Raw genomic sequence first — 16,513 nt, forward strand, 5'->3', positions numbered from 1 at the left:
GTTCCCCATGTTGTGGTGACCCCCAACCACTTTGGCCAGGGGCGTGGCCAAAGAAAAGGGGGGAAAATGGCGGACAGCCTTGTTTGGCGACCCCCGTGAAATGGTCGTTCGACCCCAAATGGGGTCCCGACCCACAGATTGAGAACCACTGTCCTATACATTCTAGATAACTTAACTGGTGTTAAATACCAATGATACATCATGTTGTAGAAATTTTCTTTTAGGCTATAATTTAATGTCAATTTAAAACTTTTTATCCACATATTCTCCCATGGTTCAAACATCACATTGTACCCAAAATTCCTTGCCCACTGGATCATATGGTGTTTTACATGTTCATTTTCCAAATTCAATTTTAATAACATTTTATAGACCTTGGCAATTATATGATCATCACTACCACATAGTAGGATTTCCAATTCATTTTTTTTATTAAAAGTTTTACAATTTTACAATAAAATCCCTCTCTCACTACCTCCCTACCCTCCCAAAAACCCTCCCCCCCTCTTCCCAGAGCTGAATACAGGGTTAACTAGAACTAAGAATACAAAACATTTAAACTTAAGTAAACCTCAAACAAAAGTTACATTTAAAAAAAAATCCATATATATATATATATATATATATATATATATATATATATATATATATATAATAAAAAAGTCCAATATATATATATAATAAAAATACTTATTATCTTAAACTTTAAACTTTAAACATAAATTATTCAAAAGCTAAATAATATCTTTTAATATCATACTTATACTGTATAAAGTTTATCCATCTTTTCCACACCAAGAGATATTTCTCTTGCGATTGATCTTTCAAATAAGCCGAATTTTTTGCCATTTCAGATAAATAAGAAACTTCAAAAAACCATTCCTCCAAGGTAGGCAAAAATTCCTTCTTCCTATATTGTCCTATCAACAACCTTGCCATTGTAATTAAATTTAACATTAAAATAATTTCTTTATCATTACAATCAACAATAATATCTAACAATAACAATTGTGGAGTGAATTTTATCCTTCTCTTAAAAAATTTTTGAATATTCCACCATATCTTTGTCCAAAAAGCTTTTATACTTTTACATGACCACCAAATATGATAATACATTGCATCCAAACAACCACATCTCCAACATTTAGGTTGCAAATTTGAATACATATGAGACATCTTTTGTGGATCAAGGTGCCATCTATAAAACACTTTATAAAAATTTTCCCGTAAATTTTGAGCTTGCATGAATTTAACATTCCTCACCCAAATTATCTCCCATGTTTCTAATAAAACCGGCTCATCAAAATTTTGAGCCCATTTAACCATGCGATTTTTAACTAATTCTGTTTCTGAATCCAACTCCACTAATACATCATAAATTCTTTTTATATGAGATGGACTTTGATCTTTAATTTGTTTCAACAAATTTTCATCCTCTCTAATCAAACCCACTTTATAATCTATCTTCCACCTTTCCAATAATTGTCTATACTGAAACCACGAATAAATAATATTTTCTTGTGCTAATTCATCTATATATTTTAATTGCCAATTCTTCCCATCCCAATTAAGTAATTGTTTATAAGAAATACTATCCATCTTCACTCCTTTCCTTATTCCTTCTATTTCATGCCCCAGGAGAGCCCATAATGGAATTCTTGAGTCTATTCTATAATATTTCTTCCAAACTCGAAGTAGAGAAATTCTTAAAATATGAGGCTTAAAAGCCCTATCCACCTTCTTATTATAAATTAAATAAGCATGCCATCCATATAATAAATCCCACCCCTCCAAAAGGAGTATATCTACATTTGTTAAATTAATCCAATCACTAATCAGTGTTAAAACCACAGAATCATAATACAATTTGAAATTTGGTACCTTGAATCCACCTCTCTCTCGTACATGTTGTATAATTTTAAATTTAACTCTTGGTTTTTTCCCTGCCCAAATAAATTTATTAATACCTTTCTGCCATTCATCTAAACTTGCCTCGTTCTTCAAAATAGGTATCATTTGAAATAAAAAAAGAAACTTTGGCAAAACATTCATTTTAACCGCTGCTATTCTCCAGGATCGGAATCTAGTAAAGAAGCTGATAAATTTTGCTTAACATAAATAACTACACCCCCTTTTTTCCCAGAAGCAAAGGATACAAAATGAGATCCCAATCGGGCATTAACTAAATATTTTTGGTCTTTAGAAATAATATGGGTTTCCTGCAAACAAATAATATCATTATTATGTTGCTTCAAATAATGAAATATTTTCTTCCTTTTCTGTGGAGAATTAAGGCCGTTAACATTCCAGGTCAGGAGCTTTGCCATCTCCTCCATCCATTAGCCTAGAGAAGACTACTTGGAGATCTGCCATCGAGGATTGCACCGATGATCTCTTAGGTCTTGCTCCTCCCACAGGCTCAGAAACAAATTCTTGTAAAACTTGTTTAACCTCCTTCTTCTGTTGTTCCTTTTCCTTACGCTTATGTGCTGCTCGAGTCATTCTCTGCTCCTTCATCTCAGCTTGTTGGTACCACTCAGTCTGTATTTTCCCAGCTTTCATCAATACAGCTTCTTCAGACTGCTGTTCTACCTCCTTTTCTTCCAAAACTTTCAACATTATAGGTGGTGATGAGCGCGCTCCCAGGACCGAAGTATAAAACTCTCTTGCTTTAAGAACAGTATTAAGTCTATAACGTGTCCCTGCGTGACTCACCACAATTCCAGTCGGAATATCCCATCTGAATGGCATCTGCCTCTTTTTAAGTTCATCTGCTAAAAAAGCAAACTCTTTTCTTCTTCTTAGAATTTTAGATGGGATCTCCTTTAAAATTATTACATCTTGTGCAGCAATCTGAAATCTCTTATTGTAAAAAGCTTGTATAATTTCATTGCGTAAAGATCTTTTCCCAAAATAAATTACCACATCTCTTGGCAAATTTCTCTGTTTTGCCACCCAAGAATTAACTATAAATATTTTTTCAATTTCTCCGAGTATTTCATCCTTTTCTCTGTCCAAAATCACAGCAAAGTCATTTGCCACCATCTCTCTCACGTTTTCTTGCGTATTTTCCCTCAAGCCTCTGATTCTTAAAGCATACTCCATCTCTCTGTATTGAGACATAACAATTTCATCTTGTGAAATTTCCATCTTTTTTTCCATTCCTTCAAACTTTTCCTCCAATATATCCACTTTATCTACTACTTCTTCAACACAAGAATCCAACTTTTCAACAACAGAAGCAAGTCCTTTTAGGGCCAAAACTATATCTTGCCTCAAAATATTGTTATTCTCCACTAAAATCTCCTTCACTTCTCCTCTAATTTGAGATATAACATTTCCCATGACATCTTGCAAGTCTTTTACCGTGAGTGGTTGTATAGGAGGAGAAGATGGTTGTTGGGCTGGTAATATCGCCGGAGAAGAAGCCATCTTAGGTACTGTGGAAACTTGATGTTTTGAAGCCATTTTAAACAAAAGAATTTTTTTTTCTTTCCTCCTTCTTAAAAAAAAAAAGTACAAAGAGATCCCTAGCAAAAATAAAAAGATAAACAAAAGAGAGGGAAAATAACTAAACCCAAGTCTCTTTCAAAAAACCATAATAATAAAAAGCAAAAAAAAGAAAAAAAGAAAAAGTAACAAAGTAACAAAATCCGTTCCGTTTCCTTTCAAGCATTCAAAAAAAAGCCTCACATCGCCATTTTACTTTCCCTCTGAACCAAAAAAAAGAGAAAGTGAAAATAATTCTTTAAAATTAAAGTCCAAATAAATCTAAAAAGTAAAGATTCCCCGATCAGCTTTGTCCGCTTTTTTTTAAAATAACTCACCAGTTCTCTTTAATCGTGGAGGTGGGAGCGGTGTCTTGCTTTGTCCCAAACGACAAGGAACAAAGACAGCTGAGAAGCGGAGATTCCCTGAACTCCATGGGAGCACTCTTTTCGCCCCCCAAAAAACTTTTTGGGGGGTTTCAGAGGCTCTACCACTATTCAGGGTAAAACTCCCCTCCTTCCTTTAGCCCAGGAAGGAGGTTTTAAACCGTGGAACAGCTGATATCTGCTGTCCTCGGCGGTTTTAACGCTATCTCAGAAGGACGGCTAAAAAATAGCCGCCATTCACATCGCGACACCACCGGAAGTCGGATTTCATTATTAACAAACTAAAAACCATGGCCTTTTTTTGTCTAGCTTAAATCTTTTCTTCATTTGTTAATATGTAAACCATTCTTCATTTGTTAATATGTAAATTCTTCCCTAGACTTGAGGATGGGGTCTCCAGAATTGAAAGATACCATTTTACCATACATCCACTAGTCCGGCTTCACCACCATTTTTTTTCTAAAAAAAAGTTTCTTGGGGGACACCCATAGGGGCAATTTTGTAAAAAAACTTGTTTTATATTTATTCCAAACTCTTAATATGGCGCGTCTAATAAAATGATTATTAAAATCAACATTAAGGTTTGAATGACATGAGTATTAATGGTATGATAAAGTCAAATATAAAGGATTTCTATTGCAGTTCCTTTAGGACTGATGCTGAACCTGAAAGCTTCTACTCGTTAAAGGCACATCTGTTCACACATCATATTGATGTTCACTCCTGGAACTGGTTGGACTTGTCCCTGCAGTTTTCTTGGAAAGATTTCAGAAGTGGTTTGCCATTCCCTCCTTCCCAGAGAGTGACTGATCCAAGGTCACCCAATTGGCATAAGGTGAGACTAGAACTCACCATCTCCTGGTTTCTCTCCTGGTGCCTAAAACACGGCATCAAACTGGATCTCTATCAATTGTAGCTGTTTCTAAAATGTTAATTTAATTTTATCCTCACTTTTGGATTGCTAAAATATGAGGAAAATATAGTTACATTTGAAAAATAAAGCACTGTATTGCAGGTCATAAGCCCCTATATACATAGTATAAAATACCTAATATATTCAAAATTTAAAACATTCAATGAAGTACCATAACTGTTCTTACAATACCTTTAACTCTGCTCAGTTAATTCAATTATGTTGGAAACAACTCTTCTAATAATTTTATTTCAACAAAAATGCAGAAGAATTGCTGTGGTGCTTGAAATTTTAAACAGGTAAACAATATTAGTAAAGTAATCTCCCTTTAATTCTTTGTCAGTAAATATAAATTTAACACACAAATATTAGTAACTGTTTTGTAGCACATGTAGTTACTTACAGTTTTTCCACAGGAATAAGCTCAGGGATTTCTGGAGGTCTGATAAGTAAAGAAGAGCAGAAATTACAGAGTTTGTTGTAGAACAATAAGGTGTAATTTTTTTTTTTGCAACTTGTATGGTTAGTTTTAATGTACAGTTTTTGTATAAGAAGGTTGTAAACAAACTTATTTTCAAAACAATATTACATACATTTCCTCTGCCTATGTTCAGAGAAAACAGCCACAGCCAGAAAAGCAAATTAGTATCCCCAGCAAACTATAGAAACAGTGTATGAATAGAACAACCAAAGTTTGCAGTCTGCAAAGGCAACATCTACAGTTTCACACATTATTAATTCTTGCAGTATTGTTGTGGTTTTTTTCGATGGAAGAAAAAGTTCTATAGAATGCCACACTTTTACCTCTATTCAGTTTATTTGCAAAGAAAAGCAACTAAGATGATTAAAGGCCTGGAGAGTAAAACATATGAAGAACTATTGCAGAATTTGAGAATGGAAGAAGAGAAAAGAAGGACTAGGGGGGACATGATAGCAGTATTCCAGTATTTGAGAGGCTGCCATAAGAGGAGGAGGTCAATTTATTTTCCAAAGCACCAGAAGGCAAGACAAAGAAATAATGGATGGAAACTAATCAAGGAGAGAAGTAACCTGGAATTAAGGAGAAACTTCCTAACAGTAAGGACAATTAACCAGTGGAACAGCTTGCCTTCAGACGTTGTGGGTTTTTAAGAAGAGACTGGTCAGCCACTTGTCTGAAATGATATAGGGTCTCCTGCTTGAGCAGGGGACTGGACTAGAAGATTTCCAATATCCCTTCCAGCTCTGTTCTGTTCTGTTCCACTCCGCTCCGCTCCGTTCCGCTCTGCTCCATTCCACTCCACTCCACTCCACTCTACACTCTACCCTGCCCTACCCTGCCCTGCCCTGCCCTACCCTACCCTACCCTACCATACCATATTATATTATATTATATTCTTCTCAACATTTGCCTGGCTGCCCATAATTCTGGGTGGCTCATAACAATGAAACCAATAACTATAAGACCCTAAAATGAGAACAAAAATCCGTCTTCTCAGTCATCCCATTGGGATGTACCACCATCAGCTTCAAACATTCTTTCTTCCATCCCTGCACCCAGGTAAAAACTCAGGTATTGACAGCCTTCCAAAAGGCTAAAAGACTGAGGGCTTGCTGAATCATTTGGGGAAGAGTATTCCATAAGGTAGGCACAGCCACAGGAAACGGCACACTTCCAAGCTCCCACTAGAGGGCAAGACTTCAGGGAAGGGACCTGGAACATACCTACCCCATCTGATCTGGTAGGATGGGCAGATACTGTCAGGGAGAAGTGATCCCACAAATATCCTGGTCCCTGCCATGTAGGGATTTAAAAGTGACAACCAGCACCTTGAATTACACCCAGAAGGAAACGGGGACAGCACACCTCCTACCACAGAAGTGTAACACGGGCAAACACAGGAACACCCAATACTGCACGTGCCACTGTTTTTGGACCAGTGCCTTCAAGGGCACTTGAAATGATCTTCAAGGACAGCCCCATGTAAAGTGCATTGCAGTAATATAAATTTGAACAAACCCAAATTTGTCCCAAGAATTTTGTAATGAAAAAAATAAAGATGTCCTCTAACTTACAAAATGGGACTATTCCCTCTATAATTTTACTTTGGCCATGTCATGCAGGGGAATTCACTGGAGAAAGCAAAGGTATTTGGAAGAGTTAGTGGTAAAAGGAAGTCAGGTCATCAAAGAACATGTGGCTGGACACCATCAAATCTGACATTAGCCAGAGCAGACAAAAACTCAAAGAAGTTATTGCAAGATCAGAAGATATGGAGAGGATTGGCCCATAGAATCACCAAGAGTTGGACATGACTGAATGCATCATCACCATCATCATCATATTTTTTTTCAGTTTCTTTCTTGAAATATGCGCCAAAGGGAAAAAGAAAAGGAAAGGGAAAGGAGAGGGGAGGGGAGGGGAGGGGAAGGGAAGGGAAGAGACAATACCTTGCACTAGCCCAATTGTATATGTTTTCCTTTTCTGAGGACTCTTCATCATGTAATTTATCAATCATGTCTTTTTTCCTTATTTCCTCCAGAGGTTGATACATATCTTTAAACCAAAGAGGCTTTTCAAATGACGATACTGACGTCTGAGCATGAGGAAAGGATGTTTAAAATGATCATAAAGCTTCAAAGATTTTAATTTACATGTTGCATTATCATTTTATTTGTATCTCAAATTCCAATTCGTGGAATGAAGGTTCTTCCTGAAGGAATATGTGACTAGCAAATTAGAGCAAACTTAATTGTGAACTCCTAATTAGGTCACCAGTTTTAGCTCCCTCTCTATCTATGATAGGGAATCCTGGAACATATTTTGTACTTCTGCCAATTAGTGTTAGTAGCCATTAACCTTAGTAGTTAGTAGCTATAATTAAAAAAAGTTCTCCAGTCCTAGTATTCCTAAATTTTGCAAGTGGTGTTGGGCTTAATATATGACATTTAATTTGGGTTTAGTTATGATCTATGAGCTGAATGCATGCTTTAATGTTGTTTGGGAATGAGGCTTTTATCAATTCATCTGGTTGATACAAATATACTTGCAGTATACAAAACCTCTACAAGCCATGTTTGTTAATATTGGTATATTTAATAAGTCACAACTGGTTGTAGCAAAACTTTTCTTCTGAAAAGATCCCATAGGAATAATAGACAAAATACATAAAACTGTACAACATGGTTTGTGTACTTGACTCAATACACTTCACACATTAAGTTATAAACAAGCCATATTTTCCCTTCAATTTTTTGTGAATCCAGCCATTGTGATTTATTCCAGAAATAATTTTCTGGTCATTCACAGTTTGGCACAATGTGGGAACTACAGTATGTCATAAAAATGTCTACCAAAAAGGTTCAAAATACTGCTTTTTTCTAAATACTGTAGCATATATTTGGACATTTCAAGTTGTCAGTCATCTAGAAATCACAGGTATAGGACAGGCTGGGATCAAGACCATTGATTATTACAACTGTCTTTTTCTCCCTCTACACAGAGAAGCCAGAGTGGTTCTGAATTACTTCTATGTGGGCAGAAAACCAGGGTGCCTCCTGTTCCTGAAGACAACAGATTGGCTTACAGGATCCAGAAGAAATGGAGACAAGTGAGGGAAAGTGGCAAATCCAGGAGGAATGACTGGGAAACTGCCATCTTTATCCACACTAGTGTCAACATGGAGTGATGGCTTAGATGACTTTAAAATTCAATGGGTGAACAGTTACATTTAGAGAGTACAACAGATGGCTCTAGACATCAATTGCCAAGTAAAAGCCAACCTATGTTAAACACTGCAACCCAATCCTAAAGTATACGTACTCAGAACTAAGCCTCATTGAGTTTAATACACACCCAAAATGACAGGATTATTTATTTATTTATTTATTTAAACAAATTTATGTAACTGTCTGATTCACACATAAGTATTCCAGGCAGCTTGCAAAATCTGCAAAAAATCCACCATCCAGTCACACTATTATTATTTTATTATTATTATGGATCATCGCACAGTCGGCCAGATTTTGTCTACCTATCGAGTCCTTACCCAGGACCTGGGATAGGCAGATGTGAATGTTTGATGGTATTACAGGTATCGTCGCAGGATGGAAGCAGTTCCTAGTAAGGCTGCCTTTTGCAATTGACTAATAGCGAATTTGCCAATGCCAATGGTGTTCAAGTGGTGCTCCAGTTGTTTTGGGATTGCACCCAAGGAGTCTATTACTATTGGTACTACCCTTGCTAGCTTTTGCCACAGTCTTTCTATTTCTATTTGTAGGTCTTTGTATTTTTTTATCTTCTCCAGTTATTATTATTATTATTGTTGTTGTTGTTGTTGTTGTTGTTAATTGCGAAGTCGTGTCCAACCCATCGCGACCCCATGGACAACGTTCCTCCAGGTCTTCCTGTCCTCTACCATCTTCATTATTATTATTATTATTATTAAATTATTATTAAATTCAGGCTTGCCTAAGCCACATCTATAATACTTGTGGGGCCATGTTGTTCAGATCCAATAACTAAGTAGCAGATCACCAATGGTCACTTATGCATTTACACACCTGTTTTTCAAGTGTACCCCTCTCCATTCTATCCAGAAGTGTCCTTAAACAAACAATTAAAAAGAAAAATGGTGAGATCCTAGCCTGAATAAAACCCTTTTGACAATATTCAAACAAAACGTGGCATATATTTCTGTATTGGAAGATTACACAAACTCTTATCATTTATATGAAAGATGTATACCCTGTTTCCCTAAAATAAGCCTCAGTTAAGATCATCAGCCAGACGGACGCATTTAGTACCATATTTTCTCCAAAATAAGATCTAAGTGGAAAATGAGCCCTAATGCTTCTTTTGGAGCAAAAATTAATATAGGACCCGATCTTATTTTTGGGGAAACATGGTATATATTTCTGTTTCTCAAAATGGACTCAAAAGGCCTTTTCAGTCACAAGACACTTCTGTGCACGTAGAAGCAGTGTGCAGGTAATAGAAAGCTTAATTGCCTCTTATGCTGAAACACACACTGGCAATTGTCTCCCAAGTTTTAAGAGTGCATGTTGCAGGTAACCATGTATTTCTTTGGGGATTTTTGGCTTTGTTAGCATGCACGCTTACCTTGGCAATCTCAAGTTTAGCATTAGTTCAGCACTAAAAATAGTTTAAAGTTGCCAAGAGGAGAGGGGGACATATGGGACCAGTTGGGGAATGTAGCAGGAAGCCAATGCTATACATACAAATTCAACCAGCAAAAACACAGATTATTCAGCCATATTCTCAGTGTTTTCATAAAGAGGATTTTTCAGAGTAGAGAGTTGCAAATAACTAAGTATCTCCAGGCAAAAGTTACCGTTTTTCCAGAGGAGTTCCTTCCATTCCTTTGGCAGTTTGATGGGAATGGCTCTGTTTAATCCAAAAAGAGAGATGTGGTTATGAGGGATAAATGTAAAAAATTTTCGCAGTGAGGAAAAAGAATCAATGACTGGCACAGAGAGCAATGTTTTTTCCTTTGTTTCTTAATGAGAAACTCTTCCTTTTCTCCATCTTCTGGAGATGGTTTTGATAAAGCTTATAAAAAGGTCTTATGGACCAAATCAAGCCTACCAGCCAGATGTTCCCTATCAGAACTGGAGGTGGAAAGAATCCCACTCAATACACCCATTTGGTTATCTCTATTTGACCCCCCTCACCAATAATTTTTCAAAAATCAATGCCACCCTTTTTTGTGATGTTGCTATATCACTGCCACATCTGCTGTGGCTCTTTGAGGCTGAATATATAATATTAAATCCTGGCTGCAGTAATGTGGTTTCCCTGAGTCAGTGTTTAAGGAAATGTTAGCTCTGGGGGACGTCCAGTTAGGCATCGCGATGTGACTGGCACAGGAAGATGGGGTTCCATCTTCCACATTCAATTTCACCCTGCTGGGGACCCTAAAAGGGTCAAAAGTCACCCTGGAGAGGCGATGAAGAAGAAGAGGACCTTCGTCAATTGTGGAGGGACAGCCCTTCTGCTGGATCTGAGGAAGTCCTCCAAACCGGTAGGGGAAAGATTGGCTATATTTTTATGGCCAGTCAGAAGCTCCTGACAACCGAAGATAAGCACTAACTAGCAATTTTTGAGCAATGTGGATGGAACTGGGTGAGATTTTATCCTCTTTTTATGACCTTAATACTACTTTCCTGGAAAAAAGAATGCCCAAAGCAAGAATCCTCTCTGATGAGAGAGGGAAGAGAAGTTTTTGCCCCGCTCCATCAGGAAAAGAAAAGTGGCAAATTAATTGCTTTGGAGAAAAAATAGAGAAAACTACAATTTCAGTTTGGAATTAATACAGATATAAAGCTTTGAAATTTGGGGACTAAATACCTTTGAGACTTTTTTTTAGAAAAGATATTTAAAAGTCTGCAAAATAGGCTTGGATTTGGAAACCTGGAAAGTGGTGTCAATGACATCTAGTGCCAAATCATGGCATTACAATTTATTATGCTTAAAGGAAACTTGGCTTGAAGACCAGACTTAGATAAGACTCTGTTGTTCCTGAAAACTTTCACTTTTGCAGACTGCAGCTGGAAAAAGGAAAAAAAAAAACCTCTTGGGCTGCTTATCTGTGTTGGACTATAAAGACTACATACAAAAATAAAATGGGTGTTTCATACTTAGCCTCAAATGATAAAAAAAACAACTTTAACGCTTGTCTCCGAAGCCCCCAGCTTGATATACCAACAAGAAAATGTTAATGAATCTCAGAAAGAAATTCTTTCTATTTGAAATCAATCCAACAGACAATTGTTTCATTTCATGATGAGACTAAAAATAATGAAAATGAGATAAAAGAACAATTTTCTAAACTAAACTTACAAATCCAACAATGACTATAAAGAAGGAACTAGTAACTCAGAAAACAGAAGGAAAATTAGAAGAAACAAGATCTAAAGATGGAGGACCTGAAGGAAGGAATTAATAGACAGATACAGACAAATGAAAAATTAGAAGATGCGATGATAAAACCGGTAATGGAAAAGATATCTTACTTGTCAAGATCTCAACACACATTTGAGGATAAGGAAGAAGAGCTGATCGAATAGATGATAAAGCTGTTAGGAGAAATGCTGAATACTGACAAACAAGAAAGGAAAAGAAAAACTGAAGGAAAAGGATGGAGGCTGTTTAATGAATATAAATGGGTTGAGCATTCTTCCAAAAATATTTCAATCAAATTTTCTTCCTCGTTCCAAACAATATATACAATATATATATAATTAGAAGGATAGAATTTGTAACTAGAATATTATATTTTGTTATGAGATGGGAAATATGAAAATTCTAAAAGGGTTGAATAAGGGAAGATTTTGGTTACCCAAATATAATTTATTATGAGAAAATTATAAGCAATATATTTTGAACGTAGATAGGAACTTTTTTTAAAAAAAAGTGGGGAAAAACAGGATATTGATTGACCAAATGGATTTTAAGTGCAAATGCAATTGAGATATGTTCTGGCTAGAAAAGATATTATAAACTGACACTATGTATAATACCAGAAAAATGTGATGAAGATGTCTATACTTAATTGTATATGTATTAACAGTAACAAGAATTGTACTTACCCAATGTGGAAAAATGCATATCACCAGAAGAAGAGAGGATCAAGGAAGCACTGGATGGTGTAGTATTAGAACTAGACTGAGAAAGTTAGTATGTACCACTGAATTACCAGTGGACCCAGGCAACACATTGTTTATTAAGTAGTCATGATTGTAAAATTAGAAAATTAATAAAATATGTATATAAAAAGGAAATGTTAACTCTTCACTAAAGCAATATATTGAGAGTTGTAGAAGTTTATTTTTTCATTATTCGTCTTTGAGAGATAATGGATTAATAAATTAATATAAGGATCTCTAGTAAAATACTTTAGCTTACCTTAATTAAAAGAATTATTAGAATAATAATAATCATTATAAATGTTGTCACCGAAAAAGCCAACAGCAAGTAAATAATGTAGACCTTGCCATATTGTGGAATTCCCTGCTTTGCTGTCTGTAAGGTTAAACAAAGAGAAGCAAAAGCCTTTATGTACTGCAACTTTTTCTTCATCCTGACTAATGATATAGTACTATAATGATATAGTACTCATCAGTATATATCAGACTGTTCTGTAACAGCTTAGTTCTCAGATAATGCTAAGCTAGAATTTGCTTAATTTGAATGTTTTAGCCCATATCATCACACCTATAAAAATTTAGCAACAACCAATCTGTAAACCCATATCTTGAAGTTAGTTTATTAATCCATAATGTTTTTATCAGGTTTTAAAATCTTGAACTTAGAGCCCTGGCTTATTACTGGTTTGTACTTTGCTATACCAGAGACCCAATTCATGGTAAACTCAAGGCAAGACAAAAGCAAGTTTCAGAATTTTTGTTCCCCTCCACACAGTTTTGTAACTTTCCCTAGCAACTTTTTCCCATCAGTTTTGTCTGCTGAATACCAGACAGATAGAAGAGTCTGAAGTCTGTCTGCCAAATCATCTATTATCCCCACAAAACCTGACAAAATACCCATTGGATTATATCAGGAAAAAACCCTATAGGCATGTCTTATAAATGCAAGTTTATAATAAACCCACTTTGGAATTATTAAAGTACAGTGAATACGCAAGTCATATATTTTATATAAAAAAGTTTATAAAACATTAAAAAAAGTCTTCATAAATCACTGACCAAATGTAGTCCTATAAATATAGATGGGAAAAGTATTATTGCTGGTAGGACATGGCAGAAACCATACATGTCAGGGTAAAAAATATTTTTAAAAAGTACTCAACAATTAGGTTAAATAAGCAGTGATTATTTCTTTATGTGCAACACTGTGTATGCATATTACAAAAAATTCAATTAAACTAAATCTTATTTGGTATTTTTTAAATATAGATATCTACTTTTACGTATTGGGGTTCGTGGCATTGAAGCGACACACAAGTTGTTAACCAAGTTCTTTCTTTATTCGTTCGCAAAGTCAGGGAGAGTGCCTTGTCTGCCAGCTCACTTGCCAGGCTAGGCAGACCAGGACTTCTACTTAATGGTGCCTGGCCTGCCGGCCTGTCTGGTGGGCTCGATAGACCAGGACTTTGATTCCTTTGGATTCCAGGTGACCCACTCCGCAGCTGACTGGCTGGATCCTCTGAATCCCAGCCAGGTTTCCTCGGAGGGGTGGAAATCCCCAAGCCCAATGGTGGAGTGGAATTCTCCCAGTCCCCAATGGACTGCTCTTGGGAACATTGTCCCTCGAGCCCACGACCAGCATCGGAAGTGGCCTGCATTGCAGCAGTGCCCCAGTAGTTCCAGTCCCCCGTGTATGCAGCTGAGGTGCCAGAGTCAGGAGCCGCCTCTATGGCAAACCCCCTCTCAGGAGAATTCCTGTTTGGAGCACTTGCAGAACCCTGGGATGGCCCCCAATCTGTAGAGTTCTTGTTCGGAGCAATAGCTGAACCTTGAGGATGCCCTTGCTCATCCACTGGGACAGGAACAGCAACCTGCGAAAATCCACTGGCACTGTAAGTCTGTTTCCCAGGATTTTGACCTGAAGTGTGAGTTTGTTCATGGTCCCCCTCCCCCCCAAGAGCAGAACCAGGAGCAGAGATGTGGTTGGACAGCCGCCAATGCCATTGGTCAATGTGGTGCCGAAGGACGCGGCCATCTCCCAAAGTCACTTTGTATGATAGCGACCCCGAGACCTTGCAGACAACAGCAGTGACCCAAAGATGACCCGGGCTATAGTTTCTTGCCCAGATCAGATCGTCCACCTGAAGTCTCCTAGGTGCCCGTGGCTATGACACCTGTGAAGCCATCCGATCTGGGTGCAGTCTGTCCAACTTTGTGATGAGGCAGCAACCCCAGCGAAGTTCCGCTGGGTTCTTCCCTGTGGCAGTGCATGGTGTGGTGCAGTGTGCAAGAAGGAAATCAGCTAACCTGTGATGCCAGCTACCATACGTGAGTCTTTTGAGTGCATCCTTCATTGTGCATACCATCCTTTCTGCTTGCCCATTGGTGGAAGGGTGGAAAGGTGCTGACATTGCATGCCTGATCAAGTTGGCCTGTAAGAAAGCCTGGAACTCAAGAGACATGAATTGAGGCCCATTGCCAGATAGGAGGACATCAGGAAGTCCATGAGTAGCGAAAATTCCTCTCAACACCTGGATGGTCCTAGCAGTATTAAGGACTGGAGACAGGGACAACCTCTAGCCACTTAGAGAGGCTATCAGTCAGGATAAGGAAGAATTACCCCTGAAAGGGCCCAGCATAATCTAAATGTACCCGTGACCAAGAGGTTTGTGTCTCCTCCCACCTGTGTACCGGGGCCTAAGGCATTTCAGGCCATGACTGTTGGCACACCTGACACCCGTGCACCCAGGCCACCAAAAATGGTTGCGTGCAAGTGCTTTCATGCGCAAAATGCCCGGATGTCCCTCATGCAGAGAGGACAAGACTCTAGACCTCAGTGAGGCTGGGATAACTACTACCCCACAACAGGCACCCCTTAAATGTAGACAGTTCGTGTCTTCTTTGCCAGAAGCTTTGAAACGCAGCATCAGGACATGTGTCAGGCCATCCTGACAACACCCATGTCAGCATGCGTGTAAGCATGTGATCAGTGGCAGTTTCTGCAGCCACGTCCCTAGCATTGAAGGGAGATTCAGGCAGCTCCTGAATGGAGAGAATATTAACAGCAGGGGCAGGATCTGCATTGATTTGTGTGAGAGGTAGCCTATTGAGGCCATCTGCATGGCCCATTTCTTTCCCAGGTTTGTGAATAAGCATGTAATCATATGGTGACAGGAAAATGGACCACCTCAGCATAAGTGGGGAAATGATGTGTGGGGTTTGTTTGTTAGTAGTAAACAAACCCAGCAGTGGCTTATGGTCTATATAGACTGTGAAATGGTGGCCATATAAGAAATCATGAAATTTCTTTATACCAGCCACTATGGCCAAGGCCTCTTTGTCAATCTGAGCGTAATTACACTCTGCAGATGACAAAGTCCATCAGCCTTCAGGAGACTAAGTACTGCCCCTACTCCATAAGGGGATGCATCATATGCATTTGATGAGAGCAAGGCCTTGACCTCATTAAAGCTCTTGTCATGGACTTTAGTCCACTGCATGGAGCTTGCTTATCTAAGAGCCAGTGTAATGGCTCAGCCACTGCAGCCTTATGGGGAAGAAATGCGTGATAGAAATTGAGGAGTCCCAAGAAAGCCTGAAGCTCACTTTTAGACTTGGGACTTGGAGCCTCCTGAATGGCCTTTAGTTTGGATTCTGCAGGGTGGATGCCTTGGGCATCTATTCTAAATCCTAAAAATTCTGTGGAAGTGACTACAAACTTGCATTTGTCTTTTTTCAATTTGAGGCCCGCTTGGCGGAACCTCAATAATACAGCCCTTAACCTCTCTGCCAAATTCTGTGATGACTCCCCTGCAATGAGGACATCATCAAAGTAGGGGCAAACCCCAGGCATTCCTCTGAGCGTGTGTTCCACGACGCTCTGAAATCTACCAGGAGCAACATTCACCCCAAATTGTAACCTCTTTACCTTGAAAGCGCCTCTATAGGTCACTATTGTTTGGGCCTCCACAGTTGCTTCGTCAACAGGTAACTGTTGATAGGCCTGTGCTAAATCAAGCTTTGCAAACAGCTTTCCCCCTTTGACTCACTACCGGTACAGGATATGCGTGTTGTTGCA

At 38.1% G+C, this 16,513-nt stretch overlaps 1 pseudogene; it reads left to right on the forward strand.

Annotated features, from left to right (window-relative positions):
• Window positions 1-8,837, forward strand: part of LOC120297789 — a 29,250-nt pseudogene extending 20,413 nt beyond the window's left edge.
• The last annotated feature ends 7,676 nt before the right edge of the window (window positions 8,838-16,513 follow it).

This window comes from Crotalus tigris, unplaced genomic scaffold (assembly GCF_016545835.1).
Source record: "Crotalus tigris isolate CLP2741 ecotype Arizona unplaced genomic scaffold, ASM1654583v1 scf7180000023708.825605204:138715, whole genome shotgun sequence".
In the NCBI taxonomy this organism is placed as follows: domain Eukaryota; kingdom Metazoa; phylum Chordata; class Lepidosauria; order Squamata; family Viperidae; genus Crotalus; species Crotalus tigris.